Raw genomic sequence first — 23,676 nt, 5'->3', positions numbered from 1 at the left:
GGGGCGCTGCTGGTCTGCTGGTCTGCTTTGATTTCAGCAGGAAAGACATGTTTTCGCCCTGACCTTCAATATAGTCAGTGATAAGCTGCCAAGTCTATCTCCTTTTGTTTGAGACAGCAGGTGGGATGTCTTTAAATTTTACAGCTTTTGTTTGTGTGAGGATCACACAGACAGGTGGTAGAGGTAAAGAAGTTTTGACTTCTCTGTGAATTCATGCGTTGTACTGAGGTGCTTTTGCTCTGACTTAAAAAGGGATTAGTGGAATAAACAAGTGACTAGTCTTTACTAGAGCCCTCTTGGAAAGATCCTATGTGATGTGTGTTGGTTTATTAATTTTCTTTCAATCCTCACTCCCGACTTAAGAATTGTTCAACTCTGTCAGTGGGCCCTGGCAGTTTGGCACCCAAACAGGGACTTGAGATACAGGGAATCAGTGAAAAACACCACTGTTGTTGGTGAGCTCAGATCATATAGTTTCATCATGTTAAAAAGGGCTCGGTGAAAAAAAATTGAGAGTAAAAATGGGACAAGGGAGTAGCCTCGTGTTTTTTGTTTTGTTTTTTTGTTTGTTTTGTATGGGATTTAATTAGAGATCGTCTGTATATGCGGCATGGCTGTAACAATAGGAGTTCCAGTCCTGACTTGTTACGTAAATTAAGTTGATCAAGAACCCAGAGATCTGCCTGTTTCTGTCTCCTTTGTGTTGGGATTGAAAGCATATGCCACCATCTTGTTCAAATATGTTATCTTAAATCCATATCGTTGTAACTCAGAGCCTTTAAGCAAAAATCAAGCAAAGAAACAGAAAATTTCTAAGTTTTGGGCTAGTTGTGGCAATTGGGGCTATAACAAGCAAAGCACACTTAATTTGTATGTGGGGTGGGAGGATTTAGTTATAACTTGAAGTGTTGGAGGACCATTCCCAGAAAGAGCTGACAAGCATCCTGCAGCCAGAGAGCTTTGAATTCTAGTTGCTATCAACCTAGTTTTTATCAGGAAGAGTGCCCTTTCTATAGTTTGAAACTTAGTATCCCATATCCATTCTCCCCACTTTCTCAACTTTAACTTTCTTGGAGAAGTCATGGAGAAGAGCCATATCATTAAATACAGTGCAACCAGATCCATAACTATGACAACCAAAACAAAGCCAAAAGGGAACCAAACACTCTCTTCCCTGGTGTTTTTATTTTAGAGGCAGTTTTAGGCTGGGCTCTGTTTAGAAATCTGTCTGCCACCCCTAACGCACCCCCGTTCTTTCCTCTCCAGCCATGGCTATTGTTCTGTGAAAGCTGAGCCTGTGACAGCAGCAAAGAAGGAGCAAAGCTTGCGAATCCTCCAGCGTTAGATGGTAGTAGCAGTTAGTTATTTTAAGTCTGGTCCTTTTGTCTTACTTGTCTCTGGTCTGCCCATATTAGGCTGTCTTTTGCTCCTGGGACTATTTAAGAGAGACTTTTAAATACTGTTTCTCAAATATCCCAGAAGACAGTAATTGACTAGAAGTTTTGAGGTTTTAAGGTTGAATTGTATCTCTAGGAGCTCATCCACACCCCCCAGGAAATTATGACACAGTATGATTTAAAAGGTGTGGATATTTAAATTAGTTGGGCTCCATTTTTTGTTTTAAATTAAAAAAAAAAAAAACAACTGTTGGGCTATATAATGTTTATTATTAGTCCTAAGATTAGCATGGCAGTATTTAACTCACTATCACAAATAATGAGACACAGACACCTGTTAGATTTATAATTGCCTTATTTACCTTGGGCAGGGCCAATATTTTACTTACACTGTCTCAATATCCTCACCCTCCACCTCTCAGGCCTGTCCGATGCCATCCACCTCAGTCCTCCTCAATTGTGCTACCTCCCATACTTAATTCCACGGTAACTGCTTTGATTCTTTATCTGGGCATTTCTGCGCTATCATTGGCGTGCTTTCTGCAGTCCCACGTTTTTTTTTTCTCCATGCCACCAATATTGGCATCCTCCTTCTTCCTCTCTTCCTCTCTTCCTATCTACCTGCTTCCAGTGATTCTCTCTGAAGCCCAGGAATCTTAGCCACGCCTACCCCATTCTGCCCTGCCCATGTATGGGCCATTTAATGAATCAGTCAGGTGTAATGTTTTCGGCAGGTTCACACAAACAAGGATGGCTGTAGTGGGCAGTAACCAGATCTTGAGTGCCAGTAATTAGCATTAGACCAACCTCCAACAGCTTGTGACCCCATCTTGAGTCGAGGAGCATATTATATAGTTCAGTATTTTAAAGAAGCAATCTTGGGCTGCAGGAAGGATGACTGTAGAGCCAGAGTCTTTCTCCTTCCCACCCTCCCTTCCCCCATATCTCAAAAGAGCCTTTGCAGTGGGCCTCCCAGTTCAATGACACTTTTGCCTACTTTATTGGCAGTTTGACTACCTAAAAGTTATCTTCATGTCTTAATTTGGAAAACACTTAAGCCAAAAATAAGAATGTATTTCTAACTTCAAAATCAAAATTTAAATAGCAGATCAGTGTGGAGGAAGTGTGTAGCTGTGAATCCACTGCAGCTCTGACCATGGCAGAGCTATGGGCCAGTGTCAGCTTGGAACACACGCCCATGTAGCTTGACCTTGCTTGAGTGCAACTGCCCAGTAGATAGCCACTGCGGGATGGAAGGCCTGAGGCGTTCTCTGCACTGCGTTCTAACAAAACTGGGGGATGAGGCCCCATCAAACCAGGAAGCAAGTGCTCTGTATATCATGACGTCAGCACAGCCAAGTGTCTGTTCACTATGGAGTCAAGGAAAGCAAAATGGCACAGGTAGTGACAGTCCTGAACTCTAAGGACTCAAATAGTGCATTGTTTACAGATACAGATGTGGAGATAACACCGCCAACGCTAGGGATAGTGTTTATCTCCTAGGCATATCTGTGTGCCTGTGTTTCATCTTCCTCTTTCTCTGTCTTTACCATAGCATGGCTTATTTTGAATGCTTTGTACAAGGTCACAACAGATTTCAGAAACCCAGAATCAGTTGAGAAGTTCATTTGTTACTATAGGACCACTCTTGGCAAGACACATTATTTGCCATCCCTTCCTGGAAAAACACATTGACATTTTTGTCTTGTGTGTCTGTGTGCATGCGCAAGGCTAGAGCTGGGTGGGAGAGAAGGAGGGATGAAGAGACTCAGCTTTGGGGGACACCTTTTGAGATGCATGTCCGTAGGCATTTTTGTCATGGCTTTGAGAACATTCAGGTTACATCACTTAAAGCCAGCATTTGATGTGATCAGTAAAGGCAAAGAAAAGCATGGTAACTGTCACCACTAAACTGTCACCACTAAAACACAGTGAACCATTTACAATCAGTGTTTTTAGTAATATTTAGAGATATGTTCAAAGAAAAAAACATGCATTTTGAACACATGGATCAGTAGTATGGTCACTTATGGCCAGGTATTATGTATACTACCTAATTACATGTGCTTTCTTCTATATGAACTCCAGCACTTCTGATTTTTGACCACAGCACTACCATAGACAATGGGTTGTTTTTCAATGTCACTAGTCTGCAGGTTTTTAAATCCAATATAATTATATAAAAGCACCTCATCCATGCTTTTCTGTGCATGGTACAAGTCTTTATCCAGCATATGAATGTGTCAAAATTAGTTCCCACACATCATGCTTTGAGTGTGAACTGTCCCTCATGGGTTCCTGTGTTTGAGGAACCCATGTTTGAGGAATCCTTAGTCTTGAGCTGGTGGTCCAGTTCTGGGAGGCTATAGAACTTTTAGAATATGAGGCCCAACTGCAGGAAGGAGGGTAGGGTAGGCCTTATGTCCTGTAGCCTAGATCTAGTTGTGGCAAGTTCCTCTTTGGTTCTTGTCAGCCATCATGTTGTAACTAGGTCACTGCCACAGACTGAGTGCAACGCAGCTGCCATGATTTGTCCTGAGGATAGACTAAGCTTCTAGAGCAGAGTGTGAAAATATATTCCTCTGCTGGGCATGTCGTGAGAACCATGAGGCTGTTGGTAGACAGACAGGGAAGAGGCATCGTTGCGGGGATAAACCTAGACAGGTGGCTGGTGGCACATCAGAAGTGAGTTTAGGGGAGGAATGGGGAAGGAAGCTCTTGTACCTACAAGGCCCAGAGAAGCCAAACAGAGCTTACTGTGTGATCCTACAGAGAGTGCGGGAGACCAGAATGCTGAGAGAAATGAAGGCTGAGCTTATGAAGTTGCAGGAAAGGAAAGGGCTTCATCAGAAATTTAACTAAGGCCATTTACATTAACATTCTTCTCAAGGCTCTGGCTACACTGTGCTGGTACACTACAGTTTTGAGGCTCCATGTGTAAGTGGTGGGTAAATTCATCTGAGTGAGGAAATTTCAAGGCAACAAAGCATCCAGTCGAGATGTGGGTGGAGCATGGGGAGTATGCTGAGTAAAGGAAACTGGACAGGTGAGGTCTGTTCCCTTCCAGCGTCTCCTGAGCCTTGCCCCTCCTGGAAGGAATGGTACAGTGCTGACGACACTGCTATACAATAACTGAGAATGCCCAGCTAATGGAGTTCATGTGCCAGGGTTTCCTGCTGGGAGGTGGGTTTACAACAGGAGATATTGGTGGACAAACATCCTGCCCCTCATCTCTTTCCCTGCCTCCTGTCTGGGAATCAAGAGAGCCTGGCTGCAGGCTCTTAGTGTGACACCTTCCTGTGCCTCCTTTGTGACTGGTGAAGGTGCTGGGCTCTCTGTACACCCGTCCACACAGCTACAAGAAGGTGAGATTAGAGAAAACCAGGAGAAAGGCATGAACTGATCCCTAGAGTGGGGTTTTGTAGGGTTGGTTTATCCACCCCCCAAAACTCCCTGAAGTCTTTCTTTCCACACTTACATTAGGATTAACACTACCATGATGGAACAGGGAGAAAGTAAAACTTCAAATGCCACTGTCCCCTCCCTGTGGATCCAGTAGCATTCCAGAAGCAGATGCAGCTGTTTCCTTGGCTTACCACTGCAGAGGAGACCTGCAGAGATCACACATACAATAATAATGCCCAGCTTGGAAGAAGTCATTAGCACTCAGAGACCATGTTTTAATTTTGAAGGAAAGAAAATGTTTAATGTTTAATGAAGAAACTCTTTTATCAGGGTAGGTGTGCCCTTTGCTTTCCCACATGGCACACTTCTGCAAGGACAGTGTCGAGGACAGTAGACAGGGTTTCCTGGGGCCCGTGGTACCTGGACCCTGTTCTGATGAGAATTGGCTTGGGACAGAGCCTCTCTGGACAGCTGCATCTGATTGTTACAGTGCATCCATTTGTCCATGGAAGGCTGGATGTGAACCTTGGGACTCACTTTGTGAACATAGCTAGGGTTTCCTTGTGCTGGGAAAGGCTGGTTGTGTACCCTCCAACCGGCATGATAAACACAGCTTGGGTTCCCTTGTGCTGTGGGAGGCTGGCTGTGAACACTCCCATTGCCATGGTGAACACAGCTCGGGTTTCCTTGTGCCCTGTCTATTTCAGCATTAAAACTCATGCGGTAGCACACATGCCTCCCCGGTGGAGTCTGGGGTGGGTGATTGCACAAACTTTTCTTTGAGGGAGTACCGGCATGGCCACCCCCCAGTTTCTCTCCTGGAATCCATCCAACAGTGGTCATGAGGTCCTGAGCCTCAGCCACTCTGCTCTTCACTGGCCCTTGACTTTGAGGAGTGGTTGAAAAGGCCCTGACGTTTTGCAGGGAGTTCTCCCCCAATTTCTTTTTGGGGGTCAACATTTTTATCACTTTTTTAATCCTGTCCACAAACTTTTTATATTGAGAATTGACCATGTATGTTGGGGAAGGTCTGCTGCAGTCCTCTTTCACGTGAGTTGGACCAAAGATATGGCTAATCCATGGTTTCTGGAATTTGAGGATATTGGCAGCGTTCCCTTCTGGTGACAAGAAAGGGTGCTTGTCCCAGGAGCATGATTTCCTGGTAGTCCTGAAGCTGGACTGGGAAGACGTGGGGGCCAGGATATCTGCAGCAAGCAGGACCTCGGGGACACAGACATGGGAGAACGTGCCTGTGGCACAGTCCTGCAAGACCACAGCAGTGGCCGAGTGGTGAGGTGTGCTCAGGCCTGAATCTTCTGGATCCTGAAAAAGAGTCCTAAAAGAGGACTGACTTTCGGTGGTCAGAAGAGATTCTAAGTCCCTCAGACTTTCACTGTGAGGTTGACAGTTCGCCATATTGAGCGCCCACTCACAGGACTCCCCGTCTTCTGCCTCCTCCAGGTCTGTGCTACCTCTGGTGCTGGGTGACTGGGATGCCACACTGCTCTCTGGAACTGGCACCTCTTGGCGGAGAGGTCTTAAAGCTGCACCCTGGCTCTCCTGTGACTCACAACCAGCCTGGACTAGGGTTGGGCTTTTCTCTGGGTTGCGTGTCCGAGGACCACGAACCACATCACTGTGCCAGCCTCTGCCCACAAGGCTGTGTTGTGTGGACAGAAAAGCCTCACTGTCCTGGACAGTGGAAGGGGCCTCAGAGGACCCATGGTTGTCAGCAGGTGTAGTCCCTGTGAGGAATTCAGGCTGCACAGTGGGAGAGGCCTGCCTACTAAAGTCTGTTTTTGTTGTCACTTCCTCTTCTGGGTCTTTCTGAAGAGATTCTCCCAGGACGATGCCCGTTTGGTCAATGGAGTCCTCTGTAGAGTCCCAGCATGTCAAAGGATGAGGCCGGGCCTGTGGAAACGGCAAAGCTACAGCCTTGGTCATGTTGAAAACATGGATGGTCTTGAGGCCTCTGAGGGGCAGGCTCCACCTGTGCCTCACCAGGCGTCTTGTGAGATGTGTTTCCAGCACCTTCTGAGTGCCAGGATCTAGGAAGGAAAGCCCATCCCAAGTATTCTTGCGGGTGGCCTGACCATTCAAGGATGGTTTCTGCTCAGTTCCCGTACGTGTCTCTGAGTTTTCGGGAGGGACCAATGCACGGTTTATAGGAATTCCGTGACAAGTGCCCGCAGGCACCTTGCTCTCCCTGGCTTGCCTCCGGTTGCTGCCTAAGTGGTTTTTCAGTACTCCCTCCAGCTGGTTCTTCCCTGGCCTCACTGGCTGGGGGCTTTGTGAGTCGCTTCTTGGGTGTTTCACACAGCAACTCTCCATCTCCGTCTCGGAGATGGTGTCTTGAACTTGCCCCAGGGAACCCTCTGGGATGCTGTGCAGATCTTTCCGAGATCTTCCTTGGCAGTCTGTCAGATCCTTGCAGGGGTCCCGCCACGTCTTACACATCTCTGGGCCCTGTGAGGAGACGCCCTGTAGGTGCCGGCTGCTTTCATCTGCCCGGGCTGGAGGACACAAAGTCCCGTGATCACCTTCTGCCAGACCCGTCCCTTGGAGTTCGCGTTGAGACTTAATCAGATGCGGGGATGGCGGGATATCGTGGGGCCACTGTCCCTGGTGTTGCGTGAACCTCTTTTTCAAGTGTTGTTCCAGCTGCTCCCGGAGCTCAGGGTTAATGAACTCCCCTGGGAGGTGGGGAACAGATCCCGGGCCCTGGGGGGACCAGCTGTTAGAAGTGAGTTGAATAAAAGCTTCCCGTGACATTTTAACCCTGGTCGGTAAAGTGCCCCTACTTTCTTGGTGCTTCTTCAGCAGGTGGCAATCTAGGTGTTGAACAGCAGGTGGGACAGATTGGGATCTTGAAGGTGTAGGGCAGGAAGCCTCACAATTCCCAGTTGGAGGTGAATTGCATGGTAGCTTTGGGATAGAGGATGGGCCACTAGCCTGGGTTTGGATTCCAGCCACTGGAGGAGAACGGGACCAGGATAAGTTTGGAGTCAAAGGTTGGGACTGGACCGCGTGCTGAAGCAAGGGCTTTAGGGAACGGACTTGCCCAGGTACTTTGGCGTGAACTCGTATGTAAGGAGAGAGTCCATTGAACAAGATGGCGGAGGAGTCTAGTGGGGAGCCTGCCCTGCTGACGGTAGCCACAAGGGACTCACTGTGAAGAGAAGGGAGGCCCCAGAAAAGCTGGCTGTATTTCTGCTGCAAATCGTTGCCTAGGCTATCCTGGTACAAGAGCTGCTGATGACCTGAAAACTGCTGTGACTTGCGGTCTCTGCTCCAGAAGGGATGAGGGGTGACAGTGGGCTGCTGGCCGCCGTGGGAGTGCTGCATGCTCAGACAGCTCAGGTCAAGGTCAGGCCTTTCCTTTCCTTTCCCCTTCCAAATGTTTAGCTTGACCCTCTTGCGAATCTGCAGTTCCAGCATCTCCTGGACTTCAGGCTTGATGAAGGCTGGTTCTCCAGCCTCTACCTGCCTGCATATGGAGTCTGTCCACAGTGAGGTCCCATGGAGGCTGACAGAAAGATGCTCTTGCAGTGACTCCCCATGTGATAAGTTGGACTGGCACCAGGTTTTGGCAGCTACCACGTACCAGGAAGGGCCTGGGTCAAGGCTACTTGAATGATCAAGGCCAGTTGGGACAAGAGGGAGCAAACCAGGCAGAGGAGTACTCTGGGAGGTGCCCAGTGGTGCTTTCCAGTCACACAGAAGAGGAGGAGGAGAAGAAAGAGGAAGAGGAGGAGGAGACTTGCTGGGATCTTGCATAAGTGGAGCACAATGCCCAGTGTCAGGAAGAAGAGACAGAGGAAAATGTGCACCTGGTGGTGGTGAATGACATCTCCCAGGAATCATGGTCTTTGGCAGCCTAGAGGCACTCATTGATGACTGGGATGAAGACCAAGAATTCCGAAGGACAGGTGACAAGATTGAATCTTCGGGCAGCAGGCGTTCCTTGAGAGGAGCCGAGGAGGCCACTAGGGACAAATTGGTGGCCACAAACTCCTCCGTGGACTGCCTAGGTGGGTGGTGCGCATTGGCAGCTTCTGGTTTAGACACTTCCCCCGAGGAAGCTCCTCTTAAGAGCTGGCAAAAGCTGACAGTGTTGACAAGCTTCCCCACCATGCTGCAGGAGACAGGAGATAGGATCACAGACAGGAGCACATGGGGCCAGGAGTCTGGGCCAGCTGACTAGGAAAGGACACTTGTGGCTCATCATACCCACTGTCTCACACCCAGATCTTTACAAGACCTTGTTATTATGACCTCTAGGACTGTACTCATATCCCACCCATTCAGAGGGTTCCTGTTCCCCAATGCCTATGTGTTGGGGTGTTGGTGGGGCATGGTCTCATGACAGACAATAGGAGGGAGGAACCAGAAAGACCTGGAGTTCTCACTTTTGCAGAAGAGAAAGCAGTAACTTGTCCTCGTTCCCTTTCTTCTTGCCGCTGCATCTGTAATCTGGAAATGGAGACCGGGTTATGGTGGGTAGAGGAGGGAGCCGAGATCTTACCAGAGATGCAATGAAATGTTCCTTCGGTAGAAATGGAGAATTAAACGGTAGCTAAGGCATCTGTGGACAAGGCCACATGCCCAAATGCACTGAGAGCAAGGCACACGTGTGGCAGGGCCATGCCCTGGACGAGGCACTTCTGCTTCTACAGACCTCCATGGGCTTCGCAATCTCCCTGTGGAGGGGAGGGGAGGACCACTGCTCTGAAGGAGGAAATTGTCTTGGAGAAGTGGAGCTGATTTGCCTCCAAATCCAGGCAGATGGGCCCCATGCCTTCCCACAGCACCCCTCCAGGCAGCACGTGGTCCTGGCCTTCCACAGCTTCATTCCAAGCACAGAACCTGGGGAGTGTCTTCAGTTGTGGTTCCTTCCCAGGAGCCGCCTCCCCAGGATTCTGCCACTCATTTGGTGTTACCAATTGGAGGCAGGGGAGATGAGGTCACCTCACCAGGGGAAGGAAGGAGCCTACCTTTCACGGTCCTGCTTTTCTTCCTGTGTTGCCTCTTCACCACCTGACAGAGACAAAGAGTACCTGCAGCCCTGTTCACTCCTCTGCTATGTGGGGACATATGTACTGATTCCTTTTCACTTGGAAGACCCAAATGGGGTCACTGTTCTTCTGCTCAGGAGGCAGAGGCTTAGCTCTGAACTGCCAGAGGTGTCCCAAGGCCAGAGGTGACTCAAGTCCTGCCCTCACATCCTGGAGCTCATCTCTCTTCCCCTTGACATCAGCTCAACTCACCAATAAAATCATGAATGTTAAAGGGGGACAGAGGAACCAGTGCTCAGAACTTTCCTCAGAGTCTCCTAACCATCCTAGGACCACAGTCCCTGACCACTGAGACACAGTGCTTCTCTTTGGCATAGGAGGTCTGAGAGCAGACATCATGGTGCCAGCTCTCCCTCTGCCCTACCTGTCTGTTCTCAAGCAGATGGGGTTGTGTTCTCTGCTGAGATCACCTGTCAGCCACCTCCCTATTTGACTTGGAAAGCCTATAATAGGAGAGAGAGAGGACTATTCTCTGTTGGATTGGGGCTAGTCATTCTTACCTTTGCAGTGGTGGTCTTTTTCTCTGGTGGAGGTGAGGGTGAGGTAAATTGGAAGAACATTAAGAGGTGGAAGAGCCCCAGTCCACAAGCAAAGGCAACGATCATGTCCATTGCCCAAGTAGTGAAGCTGGGACTCAGCCATGCAGTGTCCATGCTTTTCAGTAGAGAGAGAAGATTCTCCATCTGAATCGCCTAGTTGTCCTCAGACAACTGAAAGCTGGGGGTTCTCTCTGGGAGTTGGCATCTGGGACCAGGCTCGCATCACAGAGCCTGGTTCCCTGTCACAAAGGCTCCTGAGCGTGCGGGAGGGGTATATAAGAAGTTGACAAAACAATGTATGGTCATCATGCCTCCATCCTTTAGGCCCTCTGTCCTCCACAGCCTTTCTTGTTTCTGCTTCCAATTCCACCTGCTCACCCTGTCCGAAATAGAGTTTTGTTCATTTTCGTTTCCTCCCCTACCTCCACAGAGAGGCTTGTCCATGTTCTATGGTCTTTTGACACCTCTAAGCCACTCACATACCTTCTCCAAAAGCCCTCTTTCCTAGTTCAAGGTCACAAAGTGAGCCAATTCCTCAAAACAGACAAATAATCACAAAATAACTGCAAAAACCACAAACCCAGAATGGTCAGGCTTGTGGCAGAAACAGCCCACATCTGGTACCAACTTCTGTCTTTTTACTTTTCTATTGCTGTGAAGAGACACCAAAATCAAGGCAACTTATAAAAGAAAGCATTTAATTTGAGGGTCCATGGTATGAGAGGGTTAGGCCACAATCATTGTCGAGGGGAACATGGCAGCAGGCAAGCAGAATGACACTGAAATGGAATCTGAGTACTTACTGTTTTTCAAACAAGGGAGACAAAAGGAGAGGGGACAGGAGAGGAGAAGAGAGGAGAGCAGATGAGAGGAGAGGGAAGGGAGAAAGAGGTGGAAGTAGTGTGGCCTTTTGAAACCCCAAAGCCCACCCCCAATGACACACTTCCTTCCACAAGGCCATACCTCCTAATCCTTCCCAAACTGTTTCAGTAACTGGAAACTAAGCATTCAAATACATGATCCTACAATGGTGGAATTTTGTACACTGAGTCTATATAGCAAGGAGGGAGGAAAGAGCTGCCAGCTTCATGATGCTGAGTCCTTTTATCCATGAACCAGTTTCACATTTAAGTCTTTAATTCCTAAGTCACAGTGTTGATGCATTTTTCCTCAAATAGATAGTGTGTATTTTTTTATTTTTATTTGAATGCTTAATTTGGGGCTAATATGATATATGTTTTCAATTTATTCCATGTATCCATAAAAGAAACAATGCTTTTATATATTTTTTTTAAACTTGCAACATTTGTATGGCCACCTTACTCTTCAGATTGTTTTCGTGTTGAGTCTGTCAGAGTACTCTCTGGAAAAACTTGTCTGTAGGACAAAAAAAACTTTTCTCCAAATCTGTGGGTTTCAGTGTGTGATGTTGAAGACCTTTTTTTTTTTAATTATTTACATAAAACTCTGTTTCCACTGTTCTGGTGATATTATCTGTCAGGGTTGCCCTTTGTCAAAGTGAGGAATTCAGTGTCCATTTCCAAACTTCTGAGTGCTTGTAACACAAATGGGTATTTACATTTCCTGAATCTTCTGACATGACTATGTGAGCTTTCCTGTTTGTGGGGTATTCTAGCTTCATTTCTGTGGCTGTGATAAAATACCCTGCAAAATCCATTTAGGAGACAATGGGGTTTTTCTTGTATTACAATTCTAGATTAAAGACCTTCATTGTGAAGAAGTAAGGGGCAGAATTTCAAACAGCTAATTGCATCACATTGTTAGTCGAGAGCAGAGAGAAATGGATGCATTCAGCTGCCTGCTTGCTTGCTCTAACTTTCTCATATAGACATCAGGACTCCTTGCCCAGGAAATGGTGCTACTGACAAGGATCTGGGTTTTCTCACTTGATTAGCAATCCAAACAATGGTCCCAGATGACAATGTGATCTAGGTAACCCTTCAACACAGACTACCTTGTGAAGTGACTCTAGGCCAGTAGTTCTCAACCTACCTAACGCTGTGACCCTTTAAGGTAGTTCCTCATGTTGTGGTGACCACCAACCACAAAACTTTTTTCGGTGCTACTTCATTATTCTAATTTTGCTACAGTTAAGAATCATAGTATGAATGCCTATGTTTTCTGATGGTCATAGGCAATTCCTGCGGGAGGGTCATTAGACCCCAGAGGGCTGAGGACCCACTTCTTTAGACTGTGAGTTGACAGTTAAAACTAGCCATCACAGGCAGGCACATTCAGCTCAGTTCCAGCTCAGGGGTCTCTGAGTCTTGTTTCTCCTTCTCCCTCTGTGGGAGTGGCCTCTGTGGGCTACAGCAATAGGCTGTATGTGTTGGGAGTCTCTTGGACAACCTTCACAGCAACTCAAAGAGGGCTTCTCAGGTCTCATGAGAAGCATTTAAATATCAAAGCAGGCCGTGACTCAGCGGCCTGCTTTGATATTTAAATCTCGGCGGAGAGATGGCTTTTAGGAGGCCTTTACTAATGGCAGAGGAGAACTTGCAAGTCCATCTCCTTTTGTTTGTGACAGCAGGGGGGATAGCTTGTGAGGATCACACCTCTTCCTCAGGCCCCTTGTGCAAATTAACCACTGTTCTGAGATGTTTCTACTCTGGCTTAGAAACTCTACAATAAAAAGACAGGCTGACAGTTACTGCAGAAGAAGGCTGAAGATGATGCTCCAAGCATCCTGTCTCAATTCTTGTGTAAACAGGACACAAGTAAAGCAACTAGATACAATGTTGTGCTATGGGAGGAGCTGGAGGACAGGAAAGAGGGGAGGAGCTAGAGAAGAGGGTTAGAGGCAGAGACAGGAGACTTGCTGCTGGCACTGCTTGCTGCAGCATCCTGCCTTTTGCTGTGGCTGTCCAGTCTGGACCTTTAAAAAGTTTCCTGTGTGCTGTGTGTTTATTTTATTAATTTTAATCCTCACTCCCAACTCAAGAACCGTTCGACTCTGCCTGGCTGGCTCCGGCAGATTGGCCCCTATCCTTTGTCAAAAAGGGAACTTACCAAAGAAGCTCGTGATGCTTTGCAAAAGATAGAATTAGCTATTGAAAAGCAGCATGTTCAATATATTGATATTTCAAAAGAATGGGGTGCATATATTTTGGCTACTGTTCATACTCTAACTGCTGTATTGTGGCAAGAAGGACCATTATTATGGTTGCACCTGCCTGTGTCTCCTGTTCGAGTTCTGACACCATATTATGAAGCAGTGGCTAGTTTAGTTCAAATGGCTTGCACAGAATCTCGTAAGTATTTTGGTAGAGAGCCCTCCTTAATTGGAGTCCCTTTTACCAAACAGCAAGTAGATTTGTTATTTCAAAATGTAGATTGTTGGGCAATAGCTTTTGCTCATTATTTAGGATGTATTGATAATCATTATCCAAAAGATAAATTACTTCAATTTGCCAATGAGCACACTTTTGTATTTCCTAAAATAATTAAACAAAAGCCATTACCTCAAGTTCCAACAGTATTCACTGATGGATCTTCAAATGGAAAAGCTGTTTATGTACTAGAGGGACAAACTTTTGTTTTGCAAACATTGCCAGCCTCAGCTCAAGTTGTAGAATTACGAGCTGTTGCTGCAGTCTTTAAAAATTTGGCTTCTACCTCTTTCAACTTGTATACTGATAACCATTATATAGCTAAAGCTTTACAAGTCCTAGAGACTGTAACATATGTTATTACAGCTAATAAACAAATACAAGATCTATTTAGAGAGATTCAACAAAGTATTTGGAGCTGTGTGCAGCCTTGTTACATAGGGCATATTAGAGCTCATTCAGGGCTTCCTGGACCTTTAACTTTAGGAAATGATTTAACAGATCTAGCCACACATTTGGTTGAATTAACTCAACAAGTATTGGCTCAAAATTCTCATGCATTACATCATCAAAATAGCAAGAGCTTAAGAAAACAATTTAATATTACCAGAGAAGCCGCTAGACAAATTGTAAGATCATGTTCCTCTTGCCCTGAACATTTTAATGTACCTCATTATGGTGTCAATCCTAGAGGTTTGACTCCCAAACATTTGTGGCAAATGGACATAACTCATATCCCAAAATTTGGGAGACTAAAATATGTTCATGTAACAATTGACACTTTTTCAGGATTTATCATGGCAACTCCCTTAACAGGGGAAGCCACCAAACATGTTATAAGTCATTACTTAAAGTGTCTTGCTGCAATTGGTATACCTTCCATTAATATAAGTCAAAAAACGGGCATTCCATGTAATTTCCAGGGCCAAAATATTATAAAACCAACCCATGGATCTCTTAAGAACCAATTGCAAAAAATAAAAAAGGGGGGAGTCATATCCCCAAATATTAATCATGCTCTCTTTATTTTTAAATTTTTTGAATGTGGATATACAAGGTCTTTCTGCGGCAGATCGATTGTGGCATCCTAATACCAAAGATAATTTTGCCCAAGTAAAATGGAAAGATCCAATTACTGGATTGTGGCAGGGCCCCGACCCTGTATTAATATGGGGAAGAGGGCATGTTTGTGTTTTTCCACAGGACGCAGAGGGAGCCAGGTGGATCCCAGAGAGGCTGGTACGGTTTGCAGGAGTTGTTCCCCAGAAAGAAGAAGTTCCCGCTGCAGACAACCATAAACTCTGCCCTGACCTAGACTGATGACAGTTCATATATCATGTGACATCTTATCCTGTTTAGCCTTTGTTAAATACAGTAGTTTTGTTTTCACTGTTTCTTCATATATACTAGGTTAGTTGTGAATTAGAAAACTCTTGTCTCAAAATTTCTACTTGTCTTTTTTTAAAAATTTACATATTGTGTGTGTGTGTGTGTGTGTGTGTGTGTGTGTGTGTGTCTGAGTTGAGGTGCACTTACTTTCATGGGGTCCCAACAAAGGCCATAAGAAGGCATCATAGCCTCTGAAACTGGAGTTACAGGCAGTTTTCAGCATCCACACATGTGCTTAGGACAATACTTGGGTCTTCTACAGGAGCAGTAATGCTCTTAACCGCAGATCCATCTTTTCATCCTCTTTTATATCTTCTTAAAACAGGCTTAGGGGCTGACAATATAGTTCAGCTGGGAATGTCTGCCTAGTGTGCATGAAGATTCGGGTTCCACTTCAGCACTGCATTAAACCAGCTGAGGTGCTGCACATCTGGGATCCCAGGAGGCAAGAAGATCAGAAGTTTGTGATTATCCTCTGCTACCGAGTCTTGGCTATATGAAACCCTGACATGAAAATAAAGTTTTCCATGTTTTAACCCTGCTCCAGTAAAGAGGAGGCCTCCTGCTCCAAGAGACAGAGGACTGAGGACACAGAGCTGTACTGCCCCTTCTTGGGAACCAGAGGGAAAAGCATCAGGAAGGATAATCCAAGCTATAATGGATACCCTGCCCCACAGTGTGGACACCAACCCAAGACACTGGGTACCCTGCCCCACACCCAGCCTGGGCACCACCCCAAGATGCTGTACTTCTATTTCACATATGGCTGCTGGTGTCAAGTACCACCTTAATTTTTCAGTAGTAGAACACTGATAAACTCAGGAAACACTCTGTGATGTGAATTGTTCGCTGTATGCCAGCACAGGAGCCTATACTAGCAATGCATGTGGGAAGCTGGGCCGATAAAAACTAGTATATCAACATGAGAAAGTCAACTACTCCTTGCCCACACCACCCTATTCACTCCAGATGGTGGTGACTTGTTTTAACTAGTCCTTTCCCAGCACAATGGCACATCCTTTTGTGTGTTGCTGTGCTATTTTGTGGGTGTTGGGAGAATGTCTGTCTCCCCACGTCCTGTTTCTCTGTCTCTTTCTCCCCTTCCCTGGCTTTTTGAGTGTTCAGGTATAAAACTAGCCATATAAACCACACAGACTCCAATCTTAGATACGGATTGTTCATTTGAATGCCTCCCCACGCTGATCGAGCAGGGCCACAGTAAGGACTAACTGTGACCTCTACTAGGTTTCACAGCAGAGTTTTTATAGAAAAATAACCAAGTGCAAAAGACATGGTGATGGCAGAACAAAGCAATGTTAAGTTTTTGGCTAACTAGACAAAGGATTATCAGCCAACTTTAAGCTGATTGGTTCTAGGTGAGGAAAGGGAGGGTCTTCCTGAGTGCAGCTTAAGTGCAAACAGGTGTATATATAACAAGAATGCAATCAGCATGTAGAAAACCAAATGTGAGTTATGACTATTGAATCATAAGATCAGCTATGAACAACTGCTTCCAGGAAGCAAAGTTGAAAAGTTTAAAATTTTGAACTTAATTTTACCTTAGAAAGAAAATGGAAGCTGAATACAAAGATGGCTGCAGCTTTGTCTCAAATAGCAGGCTACAAGAACCTGCTGAGAGAGAGTGTGTGTGTATGTTCTTACTGAAATATTCCTGGTATACAAACTCTTGCACTGAAACATAACCCATGGTCCCAAGTTATGACCATGGCTGTGTCTTACCCCAACTTGGCTCCAGTTGTCCCTTCTCTTTCTCTGCCTCTGGGCCAACTCTGTCATGACTCCCATAAGCTGCCTCACTGATTTGTCTCTGTGCAACCGGCTTTTCTCCACATGGTGAGTTTAGGGTTTACGGGAGCAGTTTTCAGGAAATTGTTCTCTAAGTCAGCTTATGTCACACACAGCAGATTCTGAAATGTGGGAAGGATGGCAGGTGAACTGCTGAAGGAAGCAGAGGAATGCTGGAGGAAAACAGCCCAGGGGAGGCTGTGCTCTGCTGAACAGGGCGGTTGATGTGCACAACTGAGCACCTTTGGCTTATACCACGTGGGGCCTTTTAGCCAAGAATACATGTAGAGCTGTACAGGTCAGCAGCACTCAGCACCAGGGTCTATTACACTGTGTCCTAGTTCGCTTGCCATGGCTGTGATAACACCAGGACCAAAAGCAGCCTGGGGAGGAAAGGCTCTCCTTGGCTTCCAGGTTACAGACCATCACTGAGAGGAGTAGGGGCTGGACTTTGAGCAGGAACCTGGAGGCGGGGACAGAAGCAGAGACCATGGGGGCACTGCTTACTAGCTCACTCTCTAGCCCTGCCCTGGGGTAGCCCCGCCCACAAGGGGCTGAGCCCCTCCCATATCCGTGAGGAGATGATCACAGACATGCCCAAAGGCCCATCTGATGCAGGCAAGAGAGTTTCTTCTCTCGTCCCAAGGCACTCCATTTTTATCTCAAGTTGGCAGAAACTAAGCCAGCTGGGTGACGGTGAGGAGAAAGACTGTGGCTGCGAAGGTACTGTGAGCAAGCTGGACTCAACGAGTGGTAGCCATCACATTCCCCACCACCTGCTGAGACCTGCAAATTGCAATATGAGGCTCCAAGGTCCTATAGTGCTGCATGAGGCCCAGATGGGCTCCGCTTGACCTTCAGCACTGACCTCCAGGTCGTCTAGCCAGTGAGGAACATGTGGGGGTTGGCTAAACCCTTTAAATAGGGCTTCATCCTTAGCCAAAAGATACCTTTACAGAGTGTAATGACCTGCGGCCTTTGCCTTTGAAGATGCTGTTCCCTCTTAGGGAAAGGAATGGCACGTAAGAGACCAGGAACAACTGCAATGAGCAGGCGCCATGCTCTCTGGCTTTAGGAAGCTCTTTCCCCTTGTTGCACTCACTGACTTCCAGTGCTCCAGGGCAGAGGGGGGCTGTGCCTGTCCTGAGAACTGCACACACGGCTTTAGTCTTGCTTACTGTCCCCTCGGTGCGAGCTCTGAACAGGCTGATTAGGAAACACATTCCCAAACAATTAGATTGGAAAACTTTCATTTTCTTCAGAAGCAAATTTTATTCAGGCACAAGAGAGGGAAGAGTGATGAACCTTAACAGGCAACCTGTAGGGTGCTCCAATTCATGGGCACGCCTCTTGCTGCTGCAGCCTCTCTGCCTTGTGTGGAGCGCCCTCTAGTGTCTTCAGGTGAGCATGCAGAGGCGAAGGCTCCAGAGAACCCCCACCAAGGATCTAGCTCATACAGACCTTCTTTTTCACTGAAATGTATGGTGACGGCTTTGCTTTGTAATTTTCCCTGATTTTCCTTTATGAAACACCATTTTCTCCAGATGCAAAAGAAATCACTACTACAAAGCCCAAGGCATAAAACCAGACAATGCTTAACTATTTTTTTTTTCAAGACAAGGTTTTTCTGTGTAGCCCTGGCTGTCCTGGACTCACTTTGTAGACTAGGCTGGCCTCAAACTCACAACGATCTGCCTGCCTCTGCTTCCCAAGTGCTGGTATTAAGGCCTCCACCACCACCACCCTACCACTGCCCAGATTACTTAACATTTTTATAAAGGAAAGAAATTTAGTTATTCAGGGTAATGGGGGGGAGGGGGCAGAATAACTTCTGCTCATAGAAGAAACTCAGCCACAGGTGTGATCTGTATGGGAACCACACACACAGTGAGGCCACAGCTGCAGTTGTCTGCTCTTCCCTAAAGATAACAACCGTAAACAGAGCAGTGCAACCTGCCTTTGGACCAACCCTTCCAGCGCTGCGATGTCGGGCACAGCACTTCTCTTCACACCACTGGTTCTCTTTGTGTACCTGGGCCTCCTCCTCTTCAGTAAAGTCATTTTTCATATTGAAGGTTTTACGAATTTCCTCAAGAGTTTTCCCCTTAATCATATTGGCCACCATCTTTTATGTAACATCAAGCAAACCTTTGATGTCTAAATAGTTTGCAGACAGAATAAGTCCAGAAAACTGTTCCTTGGTCAACTTTCAAGAGTTCTTGGTCCCAAGTGAGAATATACCGTGCCTACTTTTCTTTGTTCCCATCATCCTCAGGAGGAGGAGGGTCATCCTTGTGGTGGATGCACCACTGAATGACCTCTTTTAGAATTCCTGCATTAACATTGGTGAAGTAACAGGATCAGCATCTCCCTCATCATCCATTCCCAGATCTTCCAGCATGGTCTTGATGTTCACAAATTGTTTGACAATTTCTACATAAACTTCAACTTCATCATATCTCTCCATCAGAACTCTGCAACTTTACTGAAGGCATGGTACTCGGTCCCAAGACCATGGGCCTGAGGCTGGCGGTGGTCACACAACAAGAGCAACACTGAGGACAAGGACGCTTATACAGTTCATTGTTAGCAGTCACATTCATAACATGGCCACCACAGACCTTTTCACCTACCCCCACAGGAGTCCCACTCTGGCTCTATTACCCTTTCCGACTCCCTGAAATTGTCTATTCTAAAGCGGAGTGCGGTCTTGTAGGACCAAGCCCTTGGACATAGCACATACTGAGCAATGAAGTGATGTGTATTGAGTTGAAGAACACTTAGAAGGTAACAGAGGCTGCCTGAGTGTGTGAAAGACCCCTGTAAGAGTCAGGGTCACCAATGCCAGGTGTGCTGCTCATGGGCCATGAGGCCGCTTCTACCTTGGTCTGTCTACAGCAGGTGTGCCCAGTGACATGCAGGTTTGGGGCCTCACAGTGTCACAGTTTGGCATTGTTGACAGCCACAGGTATGCCCAGGAGGCTGACTACAACCATCCCCAGTGATTATGCCATGTTGAACAGAATCCTGTGCAGGGCCTGACAGTACGCCAGTGACTACGAGGACAAGATTTCTGGGCCTATGCCGGGGGCTTGGGAAACTCATTAACATTTCTAGGCACTCCTGAATCATCCCTACACAAACCACCAACTACAAGTTTGTTTGAGATGACCTTGGGCTTGGGTTGCCCTCTAGTGCTGAAAGAGTGTCAATACAACAGTCCATTTCTGGTAAACCTGCCTGGGGATCACCATGCCAGTTCTTGAAAGACAGGCACCAGCAAAGGAGCTCTGGGTTTGACCAGCCATGGCTCCTTCTGTGCTCACAGGATGTTTCACACCAAGCCCATGAAGCACTTTCAATAACTAGAACGTTGGGGTGGGAGAGCTGGCTCAGCTGTTAGGAGCACTGCTACTCTAGAGGACCCAGGTTCAATTCCCGACAGAACATGGTGCCTAGGGACCACACCTAGGGGATCTGACATCCTCGCCTGACCTCTGTGGGCACTGCACACACATGCTGTGCACATATATACATGCAGACAAAGCACACATTAAATAAACTCTTAAAAATGAAACAAGAACCTGTGTCAAAACAAGGTGCCAGCAACTACCACACCGTGATCAGGAACGCACAGGAGGACTCAGGCAGCAGTTCTAAGGCAACCAAGGCGCACAAACTGCTCAGTACCCTAACACAGAACCCTGCCAAAAGGAAACAAACATAAAATTCTCTGAGCTAGAATATGAGACCAAAAGCACAGTAAGTGAGATTAAAATGTGGCAGGAGGTCTGAACATCAGAAAGGTCAAGCTCAAGACAGAACCACTGAGCTCAGAGATAGACTACTTGCAAATATTTATCTGGAGGGAAATGAAGAGTGAGGAAGATAGCTCACAGCAGCTCTAGGACAGCAGTAAAGAGCAAATGTCTAGGCCAAAGTGGGTACAAAGAATCTGGGAACGCCTACAGGATAGAAAGCTTCCAAGAAAGAACAGAAAACTTCCCTGAGAGACAGCTACAAATCCACAAGTACAAGAAGGTCAAAGGTCATGACGAGTCAGGTTTAACTCAAGACTTCCTCGAAGCACATCAGAATCAGGCTCTTAAAGGTAAAAGATGAGGTACTCAAGGTGTCCCAATTAGTCTCACAGCAAATTTTCTAGAGAAACGTTGGTTCAGGAGAGAGCAGTACAGGTTCTCAACTTGAAGGAAAAACTAAAACTACAGAAACCTTCAATAAAAACTCTACATGAAGCTCTCATTCAGAAATAAAGGTGGTCTTGAAAAACAAATGAATGAACAGGTGAACAAACAAACAAAAAGACGGAACTCCACAGGACTGATCTTTCTTCTGTCAGGCAGTGGTGGCTCACAGCTTTAATCCCAGCACAGGAAACTCAAAGGCAGGTGGATCTCTGAGTGCAGAGGCTAACCTGGTCTACAGAGCCAGTTTCAGACAGCCACGACTCCACAGAGACACGCTGTCTCGAAAAACAACCCCCCCAAAACAATACAGACAAAAAAAAAAAAAAAACAGCAACAACAAAAACTAAACAAGAAAGGAAAGAAATGAAGGTGAGGGAAAGATCTTCCCAGACAAACAAAATCATTACTGTTTCACTAGCTTGGGATAGTCAACACAGAAAGATATAAAATATGCCCTCAAAAAGGTAAATTTAAATTGTAGAGATACTCCAGCGGCTCAGGTGCTTGCCTTGCTAGGATGAGGATGGGAGCTGGGATCCCCAGGTGCCATGTAAATGCCACCTGGAAGGAGAGGAGCTCCACACAGCAAGCTGTCTAACGAGGCCAAACCCAACCGTGAGCTCTGGGTTCGACTGAGACCCTGCCTCACGGAATATGGTGGAACAATCCAGGCTGGTTTCAAATGTCAACCTTGGGCCCCCACATACATACCCACACACAAGCACACCCAAACCAGAAGGGAAACATTTAGGTGGGCAGAAGGAATGCGAGAGCAGCTTCCTCACTAGTGCGTCTTCTTTCGTTTGTGATGTTTACGCTGCAGTCCTTTGAAAACAGCTTGTTAAAGTGAAAAGACATTTTTGTGAACCTCATGGTAAATGCAAAGATGCCAGTAACTGCTGACACCAGCTGCACAGCCAGCGGCTCTCACCTTGCAGGGAACAGCCACACCATGAGTCCAGGGAATGCACTTGAGTTTCCAGATTTGCTGTGGAGTCAGATTTATGATTTGAACTCTGTGTGTGTGAGTGTTTGTCTGATCATATATATGTGCATGGCATGTGTGCCTGCTATCCAAGGGAGCCAGAAGAGAGGATCAGATACCGCGGAACTAGAGTTACAGTTGTAGGCTGCTATGTGGGTGCTGACAACCAGCCTGGGTCCTCTGCAACAGCCTCTGCTCTTAAGCACTGAGCCATGCCCCTGCCTCAACTCTTATAAGCTTAGAGAGCAGACCCGGGGACTAAGAAGGATGGGTAATGAGTAGGAGCAGGTGACTTTGCCAGGCGCAGTAAGCAATGTGAGGTTGTGATCATGACAGGGCCACAGAGCTGACAAGGAAGGAGGTGGAAAGCCTCATTTGGGTATCAACAAGAGCAATCATGGTGCTAGGAGAGTGAATTCTCCACTGTCAAGCATCTTTTCAGTGAGGGTCTCAGCGCTTGCTTGGAGAAACCAAACATTCAAAAACAAGACAGGGAGCCCAGAAGATTCCTTTTTACTTTAGGCAGGTAACTTCCAACACACGACCTGCCGGACCTGGCAGCTCAATGCTGCTTCAGAAGGAATCTGGTCAGCAGCGTAACTGAGGCACTTACACGAAGACAATGTCTCCTCTTTTCGCATAGGCAGGAATCGCGCTGGCTATGGTGGAAAATCCATACGAGTAAATGATGGCTTCTTCCGTCTTCATAAATTTTGCCAGACGCTCTTCCAAATCCAGATGGACATCTAGTTTAAGGAAGAAGTTAAAACAGTCGAACAGTCTTGTACTTCTTTGTCCTTTACTAACAAATGATAAAAAGCACAAACTGGTTTAACTACTGGCCCTTGCACTTTATAGAGAGAATGAGAATTGAAAAATAATTACTTATTCTTGCTTCGTGTGTGTGTGTCTGTGTGTGTATGTGTTTGTATGTGCATGATAGTCCATGTGTGAAGGGCAGAGGACAACTTATGAGAACTGGCTGTCTCCAACCAGTATTTTAGTTCTGGGGATCAAACTCAGGTCTACAGGTTTGGCAGCAAATGAGTTTACCTATGGAAGCATCCCATCAGCCCCTGAAATATAAAAAATAAAAACAAAAACAAGACCAAAAAACAAAGAAAACTCTAGAAGATTAAAAGGAACTGGACCACAAAGTTCCTCTGAGACTGTGAACTGGAAACAGCTCCCTATCTCCAAACATGGCAGATGGATACCTCAACTCAGCTACAGACTTGTTTGCTTCCAGTACCAGGACTGGTTACATCTAATCGAGTTGTTGGCCAAAGGGATCCCCTCAGAACCGCCAAATAACCCAGGCTGTTGCCAAGACTAGAGGCTGTTCTCCACAAACTGACAGCAAGGCCCCGTTGCTGAAGACAACACCTACACGACTCACAGGACACAAAGAAGTCCAGCTGGTGTCTACACAGAGCCCCCACCCCTGTTTTCTAGCATCTGTGATACAGGAAGTTTCTCTGCATGCTATCAGAAGAGAAACACAAACACCAAGCCAGCCGCA

The 23,676-nt window shown here is 46.5% G+C and overlaps 1 pseudogene; it reads right to left on the bottom strand.

The window, feature by feature from the left end:
• Positions 1 to 18,125: 18,125 nt before the first annotated feature.
• On the bottom strand, positions 18,126 to 19,456 carry LOC110544905 (S-phase kinase-associated protein 1-like; annotated as a pseudogene).
• Between the last annotated feature and the right edge of the window lie 4,220 nt (positions 19,457 to 23,676).

Source organism: Meriones unguiculatus, chromosome 19 (assembly GCF_030254825.1).
Source record: "Meriones unguiculatus strain TT.TT164.6M chromosome 19, Bangor_MerUng_6.1, whole genome shotgun sequence".
Classification (NCBI taxonomy): domain Eukaryota; kingdom Metazoa; phylum Chordata; class Mammalia; order Rodentia; family Muridae; genus Meriones; species Meriones unguiculatus.
The sequence above is the reverse complement of the archived record's forward strand: the minus strand, read 5'-3'. Positions and strand labels throughout refer to the sequence as shown.